Raw genomic sequence first — 6,395 nt, 5'->3', positions numbered from 1 at the left:
AAGTACAAAACTCACACACATTAATCACCCGCACAGGAACTTAATTATATATATATATATATATGTGTGTGTGTGTGTGTGTGTGTGTGTGTGTGTGTGTGTGTGTGTGTGTGTGTGTGTGTGTGATTATGATCAGGTGTGAAGAGCATCTCCAGTGCAAAACTGCGGATAAATATGATCAGTGGCTTTAAAAAAAATCAATACAAATTTGTGCACTTGAAGAACCAAAAAACATGCATTTGAAGGTCAAAATTTTGCACTCGAAGGCACAATGATGTGCAATAGAAGCAATTATGATACTGAAAAGGTGTGTTATTCAACTTAAGTATTATTGAAGCAATTATCCTTACAAATCATTTGTAAATCTCACTAATTTCATTAAAAATTTAATTATGTTGTATTGTAGTTTGTTTGCAGGCGAAAACAATAAGAACAAGAAGAAGATAATAAAGAAAGAATAGAGGAAAAAGATTCTCATTACTGGAATTATACATCCATTAGGGATTTCTCAAAATAAATATTAACTATTTCAAGTCCTATAAAGACCTTAATATCTTAATGTGCGATTTTCACTTTTTCTCATTTTGAGAATTTAAAATCCTTCGGGGACTTTTGAATTTAATATTAGTTGCATATCTAATTTATTATTCTGCCAATGATGTAGCGGAACTTAATGCCATTTATCATGGGAAAATATGTTTGATTAAAATCAATCAAGGGTATCTGCGTGAACCCATAAGGCTACAAACTCGCTTTATATCATATCACCTCATTAATCTTATTTCTCTTTCGTACACACACCCATTTGTAACCTTCGAGGTTAACTCACAACGGTGTATTGTTATAAATAGAATTATTAATAATTAGCGAGTCGAGATTGCTCCTTTATACGTTAAATAGTCATGGCACTTCCGGTGCATAACTCTGGATCCAGATTATCATATAATGGAGCAATTTGTACAGGCTACTGTGTTGTCGACAACTATAATACTTTCATAAATCTCTCCCATATTTATAATTGTTTATGGCAATATTTAAGTCAACCAGATTCTAGACATTTCCCAGAACTTATTTAGTTCACATCTGGTTGTCCCGCATTCCTAGTATTATGTTTGTTTGGTGCACCTATAAATTGACTAGGGTTTTTCGTCATCTGGACGAACGTCTCCAAGACATAATTATTCAAGGTATATCAAGAGTGACAATGTTTATTTACTAGATCTAGTATAATGATTCTTATCTCTTACACCGATAGATCTCCTACACTTCTGGCATCAAGGAGTATCGATAGACATATTTGGTCCAAATTGGGGATGGTATATGGACCTAGTCACTCTTTTATGATCAATATGATCAATATATGTATTTGGCAGATTATTTGCTAATATCGCAAATATATCATCTTCTGAACTTTCTGTTCAGTCTAACTAGTACATGGATTAAATAATGAAGATATTTTTATTCTATGGAGTTTCTTGGCATTCTATTAAATTTGAACTCTTATCTCCTCCTAATGCCGAGAAATAATCTTCATTAATTAAGTATGCAGTCAGCGTAGCTAAGGATATGTATATCAGTCTCCTATCATGTGCTCTTGACATTAATTAATCAAGAGACTAATGCTTCTTTGGTAGCCTTTTTAGAGTTATGCTGTGGTGGTGATATATTGAAATAGACTGCGCATTATAAATAATAACGCAGATAGGGAAATGTTTATTTTGAAACCATGTACTATGTATAACAATCATAACAATCCTTGAGGGATTGATTTGTGATATGCAGTGAGTTAGATTTGGATTTAAAACAAAAATATATCCCCAAAACAGATAATTCAATAATTTCTCCTTCACACATGCTCTATAAAATACTCATGTGGATAAGAAATTCTAATATCTAACTCATTATGTTTGCCCAAAGCGACCCAATCGCTCATGCCATAATTCAAAAAAATTGGGTCTTTAAAATTTTTAAAAGAATCGCAACATATAAGTACTCAAAGTATATGCAATCATATATGTCCAAATAGAGAAAGCATACATATTAATTAAATGAAATTATACGAGTACACAACCATCTTAGGGGGGTGAAGAGCAAAAAGAAGTCTAAATAGTGAGACCATTCAGGATCTCTAAAAATCACGTACTCAACTTATGAGTAATCATTATCATGACGTAATTTATTTCAGTCAAATTATCATGACGTAATTTATTTCCAGCTTTCAAACACATAGCATTTTAAATAACTATATCATGATAACTTTGTGACATGATCATAAAATATTTTGATCCCATATGAGGTCTTATAGACTTTTTTTTTTAAACAGTTCGATGACCAGGCATTACCAAGTAGGAAAGGCTTAGAACTCATAAAGTACACTCCTACAAACAAAAAATTTTTGATGACTCGTAAAAATCAATGACATTCAAAATACTTATTGTAATCTGGTTATGTAATACTACAGCAGTACAAGATGACTATCACATATGATAATGAGACCCACACTATTTTAAAATGATTTTACTTATGTACTTCTACTGGAGTACAACGGATTCATGTACCATCCAAAAGGTAACATCGAGGAAGTAAAACTCGTCCAAAAAAGTGAACATAGAGAAGTCAACTCAAGAAGTAAATTCTGAATTATCAAATAATTCTAGATGACTCACGAGAATTAACTACTCAGATCATGCATTCTATGCATTAATGGATTGCAATAATTTATTGATTGTAGGCTCATAGCGATCCTTCAGGGATTACCTTAGGCTCTAAGAATCTTTTCCAATCAAATATCCATAACCCGATGGTTTAGACCAAAAGGTGACAAATAAAAATTAGTGCTATTTACCTTCTAGGCAAAACTATATAAAAAATTAGGCACTGTCATCTTGTTTGGATACTCAGATTTGAGAATTTAAGTGTCATTATTTACTCTTTAAAGGGTTGCGAATGGAGTTAATATCCTCATTGAAGGAATAATATGTACCATTGTGTGCTCGATAAAGGGTTGATAATGAACTTATTTATTATTTATTATCTTGTTTCTATATGTGTATCATAGAGTGGAAATCATACGATCTGCGTACACCTCCAATAAAATCACTTGCGAGATTCGGAATCGGAATCGTGGAAATCTTAGAAAATCCATTCCAAACAACTTTTAGTTCACCAAAGATATAGAGCAAAGTGCTGATAACGTGTTGTATTGTAGTTTGTTTGCAGGCGAAAACAATAAGAACAAGAAGAAGATAATAAAGAAAGAACAGAGGAAAAAGATTCTCATTACATTATCATCTCTGTACAGCATTACATCAATATATATAACAGCTAATATAGAATCATACCATAAGTATCAAGCCGTTACAAATCATATCATTAATGCTAGAATAATGTCCATATTTATATTTTACAACAAATTATACGTTGTTGAAAAGAAGTGGCAAAAGATATAATAAAATCGACCCATAATTGTGCACTTGAAAGAACAAAACTGTGCACTTGAAGGCTAAGATTCTGCACTGGAAGGCACAAAGATGTGCAATCGACGCAATTTATGGTACCAAAAAGGTGAGTTATTCAACTTAAGTGTTGTTGAAACAATTAACCTTACAAATCGTTTGTAAATCTCGCAAATTTCATTAGAAATTTAGTTATATGTTATTGAAAAGAAGGCAAAAGATATAACAAACATTGACCTATAATTATGCACTTGTAGACACAAAACTGTGCATTTGAAGATCAAATTTGTGCACTCTTAGTCACAAAACTGTGTACGCAAAGGAAATATTATGTACTGAGACAAAACACATACACTCGAAGAAAGAAAAATATGCACTCAAAGAAGGAAAAATGTGCGATCGAAAACAAAGACCATTTACTTTGAGTTAGTTACCATAATGCCTCCACGTTTTTTAATTATCTTCATTATGAATTGTTGATTTGAATTTGATCAACAAAGAAGGTATCTCCGTTTCCCGCAAAGACTATTTTTAATAAAAATTTATTTCTAAATTATTATTTTGAATTTATTTGTTCAATACGTTCATAATTATAAAGTTTAATGTAAATAAACATTACATTATATCAGCATAATGTTTAATGACATTCATCATGTATTATGTTCATAATATTTGTTCTATATGATAAAAAAATCTAGATTTTAATGTACATTCATAAACACTAAACCACAAGTACATCACAACTATTTTCATTCACTTTGTAGTATTTTCATAATATTCATTCTATTCTCAGCAACATATATATATATGGAGGGGTTCTAGTGCGGTTATTTACTCAGGTGCGGACGTATGGTTTAATGCCATTGATCAAATCTAGATAAACGACTCAAATTAATGAAAATTTAAAAAAAAAAAAAAACGCGCTTCTTAAAGGAACTAAGCAACTTAACCTTAAGTATGAAAATTACGCATCTTCAGTATACAAACCACACACCTTAAGAACACAAACCACAAATCTAAGGTTTTAAAATGGCGTACCTTAAGTTTCAACAACTCACACACCCTAAGCATACAAATTACGCACATTAAGAAGGAAAACCACACACCTTAAGTTTCAGGTTGACGCACCTTAAGTTTCAGGTTGACGCATCTTAAGTTTCAACAATTACTCACATTAAGCACACAAACCGTGCACCTTAAGCACAAAAACCACGCACCTTAAGCACATAAACCACGCACATTAAATTTGACCTAGATGCAAAATTTATCAAATTGCCGTTGTGTATATTAAATTGAACTCATGTCAATTTTTTATATTAATTAACTTATATATATATATATATATATATATATATATATATATATATATATATATATATATATATATATATATTACTTATTTTAATTTTTACATTATTAAAAAAAAATCCATAAGCTAGAGATACCGGGCTTAATACTAAACTGTGCAAAACGAAAAACAACAACCAGTAACTCCGAGACCCAATTCAGGGCAAATTACAAATTATTCTGTGGACCATGTCCAATTGTTCATGATTTATATATTAAACTAGTTTTTTACGCGCATTGCACGATTGAGATAATGACTAATGTTTTTTTTTTTTTTTAAAAGTACTTTAAAGTATATCAAGACAAGATTATATTGGAATTGTTTATGCATAGATAATTAAATGTTAAATTTGTGTATTTAAATGTGCAATTCTAAGTTTAAAAATGCAAGATAATATATATTCAAGATTGGTTATAATTGTCAATAAAATAATTGTATAGGTATGACTGAAACTAAATACGGGACATAAGGGAGAGAAAATAAAAATTAGGGCATAAAATATTAAATATATACTAATATTGAAGAGCTAACTGCTGATTGTCAAACAAAGACATTGCGAGATAGTTTTCCACTTCAATTTGTTGTGTGATTTGAATACTCTTTTTGTCAATAAATCCCCCAAGTAGTTAATATCATTGACTTAATTATATTTTTAAAATTTTTAATTTTTTAAAACAATTATTATTATTATTATTATTATTATTATTATTATTATTATTATTATTATTATTATTATATGTATACCCTTAGGTCATTTTACATATTAATCTAAACAGCTAATTTTTTCAAATATCTTTTTACCAACTGTTGATATATTTCACTGGTCAAATTCGCTAATATAATCCGCCAACGCTAACCGCTAACTGCTGATTGTCAAGCATGGACATTGCGAGGTAGTTTTCTCACTTCAATTTGTTGTGTGATTTGAATACTCTCTTTATCAACAAATCGCTCAAGTAGTTAATATGATTGACTTTATTAATTATATATTTTTAAAATTTTTCATGGTTTAATAAAATACTTGGTAAATAAATATATAACATTATTTTGTATTATAACTTTGATATTTAATTAAAAAATAGTACACACAAAAAGATAATAGACAATGTAGTAAATATAATCAATTGATAAATTTGAATGTAAAAAATTTTTACATTGGAAAAATATAAAGACAATATAACTAATAAAATTATTTCTCTTAATTAATTTGTTGATAATGAATAATTTTTTTTTAATAAAGACATTGTAGGGACAATGTAGCGAATATAATCAATTAATGGATTTGAATGGAAACAATTTTTATATTGGAGAAAAATAAATACAATATAACTAATGAAATTATTTCTCTTATTTAATTTATTGATAATGAATATTTTTAAATAAAGACGTTGTAGACACGTCATTCTAAATTAAAGAAATGCATATATATTATTATTTGTTGTAGCTACTAAATTATTATTTTAATTCAATAAGAGTACAATAGAGTATTAATTAAGCCAACTTTGATTGTGATGAGATTCAAACTTAAGACCTTTCTTATTGAAATCAATGAGCAAGTTAACGGTGAACTAACAGAAATTGACGGAAAAGAT

Source organism: Ipomoea nil, unplaced genomic scaffold (assembly GCF_001879475.1).
Source record: "Ipomoea nil cultivar Tokyo-kokei standard unplaced genomic scaffold, Asagao_1.1 scaffold0987, whole genome shotgun sequence".
In the NCBI taxonomy this organism is placed as follows: Eukaryota; Viridiplantae; Streptophyta; class Magnoliopsida; order Solanales; family Convolvulaceae; genus Ipomoea; species Ipomoea nil.
Note: the sequence above shows the minus strand (reverse complement) of the source record.